General features: G+C 39.9%; 1 pseudogene; it reads right to left on the reverse strand.

Moving 5' to 3' along the window:
• Positions 1-1637: 1637 nt before the first annotated feature.
• Positions 1638-2618, reverse strand: LOC138041846 (uncharacterized; annotated as a pseudogene).
• Positions 2619-9743: the final 7125 nt, after the last annotated feature.

The raw sequence follows: 9743 nt of genomic DNA on the forward strand, positions 1-9743 counted from the left end.
ATTGTTCGACTATAGGTGCCTATTGCCCATCAACTGGAAAGAACTAAAAGAACAAATTATCATGGACTGAACAAAGAAACATTTCTTTATGCATGGTTTACACAGGCTGAAAATTACATGATCAGTCACCCAGTTGTGTTACAGTTGTTTTTCATTTCCCTGCAGTTTGAGTGCACCTATATGGTTTCCAAGGAAATAACAGCCCATCTAGTCCTCTAGCTAATATGCTGTTGGCTTTATTAGTAGAATCGATAGACACTGTAAACATTGTTTTGTTTTTTACCAGAAAACACTGTTTTACTTTGCACAATCAGTTGGTTTATAATTTGACTACATATAACGTAAACTTATATGGTGCATATTATGTTCCAAAAAAGGTTTCAGTCTTTTTAAAAGTTCCTCTTATTGTCAAAGTTAAAAGGTACAATGTATAGGTTATGAGTGGAATAGTCAAGACTTCATCATAAAAACCTTCATCATGTTAGCTCTTGTGGGCTTTATTCGTGTGTAATATATATCTTTGTTCCTGTTATTACACAAAAGCATTGGGTGATATATCTGCCATTTTGACTGTTCCATGTTTCCATGTTTAAAAGGAATGTTGCTTTTGGAGTTTCACAGTGCTGCACAAACACTGAAAGTATTTCTGGGTTACATTTGCCTGTCACCTGGGACTATCATATTCGAGTTTAAGCTGATATTATTAACAGATGGAAGCCATGGCAGTATTCACCAGTTTCTTGCAATTACAAAATTTTGCATCCCATTGGCCACAGGGAAACACCCCAGAAATGTTTTGACATTCACAGCTTTATATATGCTACACTGAGAGTTAAAATGATATCAGTAGCATAGGACTTGACAGTTTTAACTTAACTTTGTTGTTCAGATTTGTACTCAAGTTTATTAATAAAGATGGTATGGTTTACTAAGAAAGACTATAAAATAACATTTTCTTCTGGACCATTTATTTTTTATGGGGTGGTGAAGCATGCCAAGAAAATTAAGGCTGCAAGGGGTGGGGGCATCAGAAAAATTTGCTGTGAAAGGGGGAAGGCACTTAAAATAAGCACTTCTAAGCGCTGAAGTATGCAGTGAAGTGCAAAATTTCTACCAGAATTCATGGGAAAGCAAGGCCCTGGACCCCCTGCTTTGTCATGTGCCAAATAGCATGAATGTAACTCTACCAACTATTTTGTTGCAAATACATATTACCTCACTAACAATCACATCTCACCAATACAGTTAATCGGTGTACAGTACCAGCATTGTATTGTCGTCACACTTTAAGGTCTGAGAAGGAGGAAAGTTCCAGGAAGTTAAAAAAAAAACAATTTAGAATTTTAAAAACATGTTTTGGCAGATTTTAGCTGATCTCTTTTTAGTTTCATCTTGATAGAGGTTATGATATTTACACGTATAGCATGAAGGGGTCATGTCAAAAATTTAGTCTTGCACATGGGGAGCAGGGTATCTTATATCATATACATCACATCTATCAAATATTTCACAACCCTTTCTCCTGTAATATACCCCATAAGGAATGAATGATCCCTTACATCCCTTTACCCAGGTGCTGAGGCCTGGCCTTTCATCTTCTGGTAATCACACTTACTGGTGTTTAGAGAGTAAATTATTTAAGAGCCATTGACTGCACAGTCCAATAATGTGTTGTATAACTCTAAACCTTCTCTCAAACTGAGAGGCATCAGTAAGTCACAATAGGTGGTAACATACTGGAAATACTCCTGATAGTCATTTCTATCAGCTCGTTCTACTAACTGCACTCTGGCATATTGTAGCTCATCGTTGGGAACATGTGCTATCAAGTTAGTAGCCCCACCATGAATCTCGGGTAAGTAGTATAAGGAATCTGGTCGTCCAGACACAGTATCATGTCTTGACTTGCGGATGTAATGTGTGTTCCAATGGTCTTTTAGCTGCTCAATATCCTCCTGAAGTAACTCTGCAAAGCAGAACCACAAACACTCTGATTCTAGTTCACTAGCTGGATTAAAAGTTCCTTGGTGTTCTAAATCTTTAAAGAAATTTATCCACCAGTTTGTTCTGCTTCTTCTGAAGTACGACCACCATGCCTCTGATCTCTGATTTCTGGGAGATGGTAAGTAACAATGACTGTTTAAATCATCTCGAAAAAACTGTGTATGGAAGCCATTAAGCCATTTTCAGTCCCCAAGTCTGTAATCAATTTCTGAGGACATCCACCTTGGTGTTCAACTGCATCAAGATAATAGGTCGCAATATGATGCGGCCAGTTGTTTGATCGCGTTACATATAGCAATAATACCTTTCTACTCCATCCATCGATGCAGGCGTGAATTGGAAAGCAAAAAGGTTTGAGTTTGTCGTACCCATCGCAGTGCCATTTGCCATTTTGGCCCATTGTTCCTGTAGGCCCTTCTACGAAGGCGGTGCGTCCTTCTTTCCTCTGTTCCTTCGGGGTCCAATTCTTTAAGTAAGGCTTCTACAGTAGAGCGTGGAACACCAACACCTTGCATCTTCAGGGTGTGCCAAAAATGACTGTAGCCTCCCATGCAGTCAGGTCCATCTAATAAACTCCTGATCTTGTCTTGAACTGAACCCACATCATACTCCATATATCATCTTTTTAAACCGTATTCTTTCAAGCGCCTTTTCAGCGTAGCTATACTCATTCTAACACCATGGTATTTATCCAGGAGAGCAAGTATTTCATCATAAGTAAAGCCTTTGTTAAAATAATCGCGAATCGTAACCTCCTCGCTATCTCCGTCCGCCATTTTGTGTGTTGTGTGACTGGCCCAGCCTCTCTTGGCGTAAAACGAACGCAAGTGTTGTCACTTCCGCTCTATAATTTTAACTTCCGCCGTTACTTTTCACAATTTTTTGCTGTAGCTTTCACGAACTTTTGCCGTGGCGTTCACAAACTTTTGCCGTGGCGTTCACAAACTTTTGACGTAGCGTTCACAAACTTTTGCCGTGGTTGTTTTAAATAATAAGTTTGCTCACCTAAAACTTAAGTCAGCGAACTTAAGTTAATGTTGACACTACATTTTTAATTGTGTAGTATAAAGTTGATACTTTTGCCGTGATACTTGTGAGCCACCGTACCGACTGATAATACCGGTAGAAACGTGGCTTGCAATGTCAAGACCAAAAGGAGAAAAAGTTGAAAGAATTCCAGAAGATTTTGTTGTCAAAAGCGTTTGGAGTTAGTGCCTCTGGAACCGTTTCTTCCATTCCTTCACTATTGGATACAGCCACTAAAGGAATGCCTTCTTCATCTGGCAAGAAAGCAGGGCAGACTGCAAGACGAGGTAGGTGACAAAGTTTGTCTTCTCCCAGGGACACAACTGGATTCCGACCAAGGATAACGGTTACTGAAGAGCATTCATCAGGTGCCAGGGACACAAATGGGTTCCAGCCAACGGTAACAGACAGCGATTTGCAATATGCCGTGCCAACAGATGCCTGTGGGTTCCAGCCAAACGTAACAACCCACAAAGCGCAGTCATCTGAGCATCATTACACATGCACTTGGTTAAAAGACACGAAAGCCTACATGTGTTACGGATGTGACTCTCCACTCAGGCCTAAGCCAACTGGGCAGCCAAGTGATGTGCTACCCCATGCACCTTTTGATGTTGTCTTGTGCCACGAAGAGCTGAGAATGTACAGAACCAAAACGGGCGCCCTGACATATTCGGTCCAGCCACAGAATGTCTATTATCATTTAAAGAAAACATGCGTGTTAAAGAAAAACAAACACTTTGCAACAGAAGATCTATTTGTTAAGCTGGCTGGACTAGAAGCTGCTCACATCGATCAACTGTGCAAAGAATTCGGCTTTGTAATTCAAACGGATTTATTTCATCAGGCCATCAAAACGGATTAATTTAATCAGTGTCGTATACAAAGCCTGCTAATGGTTTTTGGACTTTTTTCTCGACTTTTTATTGGTTAGAGAAGTACTGTTCAATACAACGTGGATGTAAAGACGGTCAGAACATGCATTTCAAGTTAATGTTAGAACCATTTTGATATTTACATTTCATCATTGTCTTCAAAAATTTGTTGATAATGGACGGAGCATGTTTTTTTTTCTTCGACATCACACAGCTTGATTATCGATAATTTCCATAGAGCAAACTTTTTTAAGTAACAGTAAACATTGACCATTGTTTGTACTTCAACCATAGACAACCTCCTTTGATCTCCTGAAGCATCGAGACACTCAGACTGTTGAGTCAACGCTTCTGTTAAATGTACATTGTTAGATTGTTCATTTGAAAATTATTGTACTCAAATAGTCATTTGTACATGGAGAAGTCTCCAGATGGTTTGTTGTGTTTTGTTTTACATATTTTCATTGTTGCAGTTTTATTAAAAATTACAGTCAACATGAACATTAAAAGGCAAATCAGTTGTTTAAGACATTTGTGTTGTAGTTTCACCAGCAGTCCCATCTACTTTCAAGTCGTGCTGTCAAACAATAAATATTTCATTTAGCCTCACCCCTTGCCAGAACAGTGATCCAGGTATTCAATTATGAAGACTATTTCAAAGTTAGACTCGACTTTTCCTGAGGGTAACACATCAACCAAGTCATAGTTTCCTGTCTTGATCTCCGCTTTAAACTTTTTTCTCTCATTTCTCAATTTGCTTTGTCACGAAGTACCGAATATAACTACAGACTTTTAGGCCCTACTATTATTTCCATTGTTAGAATTTGTTCATAACATCTTAATTGAAGGAAATGTCTATTAGCATGAAATTATGTTATTATATCATTCTTTCATGACGAATGTCAAATGAACGGAAGAAATGAGCAACTAAGGCTCTAGAGAAGGGAATGAATATCACAGCCCTGATAACTATCACTAAAATAGCGGCTCTTTACGAAAACAGTTAAGTTCTGATTAGTTGCAGTCCCCATACACCTCATTCCAAAATGTCCGCCATTTTAGTAATCTTTTGTTTCCCTGCAAATAGGCCCTGATGGTCTCGCTTTCAAACGTAAAATTCAAAAGAATATCAAACCTTGAAAGAGACCATAAGGGCCAATTTGCATGGAAACAAAACACTACTAAAATGGTGGCCATTTTGGAATAAGGTCATACTCTGTCGCTCGACCTGCAGTCAGGGCCTTTCACTGCTAGGAATAACACTAAAAGTTTCACTTACTTTTTTTCAAGTCAGTTTCCCTGTTTGACAATGTCCTGATAGTATCTCAAATGCTGATAACAGCTTAGACGTCATTTTGAATTATATATCGCTAAAGATTTCACCGCAGACCTGGTTTCAGTGTTTCCCAGTTTACCCCGGTTCCAGTTCCGATTCCGGATTCCAGATTTCTGGGTTTTCCATACGCCCCTGACAGCTGGGTTCTTCAAAGGTCACTTTGACAAATGTTTAGTCATAGCGAACGCAAAAGGGTGGTATAATTCCTGCTGAATTTCGAGAGAAAAACGGTCTGCCAGCAGTCTATGCGGTAAACTTGGTTCTGTCTTTTGTTTCTTTTGTTTTACCTCATTTGTGCTCCGGTACTTGCAGAAGGAACCTAAAATTTACAATTCTATGGTAAGGTTCAATGTAGTTTTTTTTCTTTTTTTTTTGGTGGTATTTTATATTTATGGAAACATTAAAAAGGAAACTGTTCCTTAAAATAACCTTCGCTGTGGTATCGTCAGAAGAAATAAAAGAACGCAATATGGTAATGATTCTTTTTCAAGGCCTCTATCGAATATGCGACTGCTTCAAATGTGTTTTGACCAATAACCACCACTATTCTAAAATTCTAATTTTCCAACGCCATCAGAGTACGTATCTAAGGTTCATCGTTCTTAATTGCTCAGGTTTTTTTTGTGTGTTTAAGGCGAACAGGCAGCCCCCCAGTAGGGTAAGTGCAATGACTCCTGGACATAACATCTAATTCCACACCGTATAAGGGAGTGGGTACGCCCAAACGGAGGGTAATTGGTCACGTATGTTATGTCGCATTACAAAATGAGTCATGGAGGTCGGAAGTGTCGATGTGAGCTCTGTGTTCTTTCGTCTCCTAGAGTGCTTCTGGCCTTTTTTCGTCTTCTAGAGTTATCTTTTATTATTTTTCTAGTTTCTATACGTCCTTGTTGTCCTTTTGCAAGTTAATTATGTCACTTACTCGTGAGATTTTGGAGGAAATTATCGACAAGAAGTTGTCACCATTGCAAAGTTGACTCGATTTCTTAAGCGCTCAGTATGATAGTCTACTCAAATCATTCCAGGAACAAGAATCGAAAATTAAGGAGATTTCTTCTGAGAACAATCTCCTTACAGTGCCCCTAACCATTTTTTTGGGTAAATTTTCATATCTTTCAAGAAGTCATTTTCGGGAATTTTTTAAAAATATTGAATCCTGACTTTTTTCACCTATCATTCAGATTAGTCCCCCACTCGGCCAAATGCGTCTATTTATCGAGCGTGACATAAGAAAAGGACATCGTGCAAGCTTGAGTTGCTGGAATGTCCTTTTCTTATGTCACAGCTAGGAATGTGTCAAATATCGGACGCTTCTCATTGGCTCGTTCCTAATGAGCCCACGAGACAATAATTTGTCCAGCGGGGCTAAAAGCGCGCAAGAAATTACAAATTTCAGTAACTTCAAGTGCTCGTAAGAAAATCAGGATTCAGTGTTTGCGAAAATGAGTTCTTGAAACATATGAAAATCTACCAAAACCATAACAAGTTGAAGGGTTAGGGGCACTTTAAATCAGAAATTTGTTCGTTCCTTCGGTTAAATGACCTTGAGCAATATGGCCGCAGAGATTGTTTGGAATTTCGTAGGATTCCTGTATCTGCTAAGGAAGATACTTCTGATCTTATCTGCAAAGTCGAGAGCTTAGCCGGCGTGGAGATTACTGCTGCAGATATATCTACGAGTCATCGTATCAAACCCAAGACGGATCTTTCGAAATAGGCCAGTTTCGTATTTTAACGGTTGGACTGGATCTAGCATGAAATGGAGGCTAATGCAGGCAAATTAATTTTCATTCTATCCCATCATCCTCAGTGTAGGATCCCATGAGATTGCACCATCCAATCCCAGAAGTCAATGCACATCCTTTTCCCGCTTCGAGAGAAAACGTGTTCGAATTTATCTCTTCAAAATATCAGAAAAAGTCGGATTTTTTCTTTCATTGACCCTTAAAAAGCACAAGAACTGACCTTGTTTTTTTAAGAGGCTCTCGTAACCAAGGTTTCTTTCAAGTATTTTTTGGATTAATAGTTCACAATGCCAAACCACACCGACAAGGACGCATGCTGTCTGGAAGTTTCAGAGGATTTACTCTCTGCAGTGTCGCTTGACCCACTGGGCAAGCCGCAGAGCGAGAAAAACTGTGCCCAAACCACGGGTTTCTTCAGGGAGCAGTTCAAAACAAAAGGCCACGTTGCGGAGAACTTCTGCTACTAGCAAACTATGTGCTCAATCGGACCGGCAACATGACGCGGTTATGGAGGGTCTTAAACAACTTCAAGACCAACAATCGGCTTCTCTATCATCACTCGGGACAGCGATAAATTCTGTGGTATCAACTGTGAAAGAGTTTATGCTCTCTTCCGCGAGCGCTGGATCCCACATAAGGAAAAGTGATGAACTCAGTGACTCGGATGTTGATGAGCACGAGGGTGATAACGCCATCACTGAGTCAGTGGATCTGACTGAGGCGTGTGAAGAGTTGATCAGTGCGGATAAGCCGCCAGAACAGTTAGCAGAAGGCGAAGACAGTGTTCTTGCCGAACTGTCAAAGATTTATGACTCAGAAGGAGCTCTGAGTCATGCTGTTAGCACACAATTGGCAAACCTTGTTGACAAAATGGTGAAAACTAAGTTGTCGGAGGAGAATGCAAAAGACAAACTGGCCAAGTACAACAGGCCTCAAAATTGTGAAAAGTTAGTAAGTACAAGGGTTAATCCTCAAATTTGGGCTGAAATGAGGTCCAGCTCAAAGTGTAGGGACTTGAGGATGCAAAAGATTGAAACTAGCATGCTTAAGAGTATGCATCCTATCATTAGTCTGACAGACAAACTGAAATGTAACCCTAAAATGTTTTAGCAAGGAAGATGTGTCATCGTTCCTTAGACTCGCCTTGGATTCATGACTCTTATGGCACATTCTGTTTATGAAGTCAACCTTAGTAGACGAGAACTGATTAGGCCTGATCTCAACGAGCAATACAAACAACTTTGCAGCTCCCAAACTCCAATATCAAAAGTTTTGTCTGGAGATGACCTGCCCAAGGCAGTCAAGGAAATAAGCGAAACCAACAAGGTCAGCCAACGGTTGTCTTACCCCAAGCATGGAACAAACTCAAAGCATGGAGCCAATAACTTCAGACGACAAGGATCATCCTACTCAAACCATCAACAACATTTTTTTGTACCAGGGCCAAGGCAAACGGAGCAAACCTCCATCAAAATTCAAAGCACACAAAGTAGCTCATGATCAATTGGGAAGCCAGGTGAGCCTCCCTTTTTCTCCATCAATTCCATGCATGGCAGGTAGAAAAGATATTGTTCACAAATGGCACACGATCACTTCAGATCAAAGGATCCTTGATACTTTTAGAGGGGTCACAATTGACTTTATTACAAAACCCACTCAACGTTTTGTACCAAACCAGTACAAATTTAATCCATTGGAGATTAAAATTATTAATGAGCAGATTGCATGTTTTCTTGAGAGGGGGGTCATTGAGAGAGCCAGACACTCAAATGGAGAGTACATTTCCAACATTTTCATACGTCCGAAAGAGGTTCATAAACAGGGTACCTCAAACAACTAGGTAGAATATCACCATTTTAAAATGGAGAATCTTAGGAATGCCATCACTGTTATGACCCCTAACTGTTTAATGGCGTCCATTGATTTAAAGTATGCCTATTATTCGGTCTCAGTCAACAAAAATCGCAGGAAATACTTGACATTCCAAATGGTTTAAGTTGTGCACCTAGAGTATTTACAAAAATCCTTAATCCAATTTATGCAACGCTGCGTTCCAAAGGTTTTGAAAATGTGGGCCACATTGATGACTCCTGTCTTCAGGGAGGCACTTTATCAGACTGAAGCACTAATGTTGCTGTCACCACCAAGCTTTTCATAGATCTTGGTTTCATTTTGAACCATGAGAAATCTGTTTTTAAAGCGAAACAGGTTATCACCTTTCTAGGGCTTGTTTTGAATTCCGTCACCTTGACTATTGCTCTGACACCCGAGAAAGCTACAAAATTCGTCACAAAAGCCACAACAGTCTTTGCAAAGCAATCACCCTCAGTTAGGGAAGTTGCAGAACTGGTCGGTTTAATGGTGGCTAGTTTTCCTGGCGTCATGCATGGACCACTTTTTTATAGGCAATTAGAACAAAGTTATGGCCTTGAGAGCTAGCAAAGGCGATTTCAATGCGCTGATCACTTTTTTAGAGACATCAAAGTCTGATCTGCAGTGGTGGATTACACACACACACCCCACTTTCAATATGGTCTCTGATGGTAGTCCTAGTGTCACTATTTACTCTGATGCATCTTTGTCTGGCTGGGGTGGTGTACTGAATGATGTCTCCACTGGGGGTCTCTTTTCAGAGAAAGAACAGACCAACCACATTTATATCTTGAGATTTTGACTTGTTTTCTCAAACTTTCTGTTCTAGTCTGAGAGACTGTCATATCAAAGCAATGATCGACAATACAAACGCAATTTCAATGA

This window comes from Montipora capricornis, chromosome 3 (assembly GCF_036669925.1).
Source record: "Montipora capricornis isolate CH-2021 chromosome 3, ASM3666992v2, whole genome shotgun sequence".
Lineage (NCBI taxonomy): Eukaryota > Metazoa > Cnidaria > Anthozoa > Scleractinia > Acroporidae > Montipora > Montipora capricornis.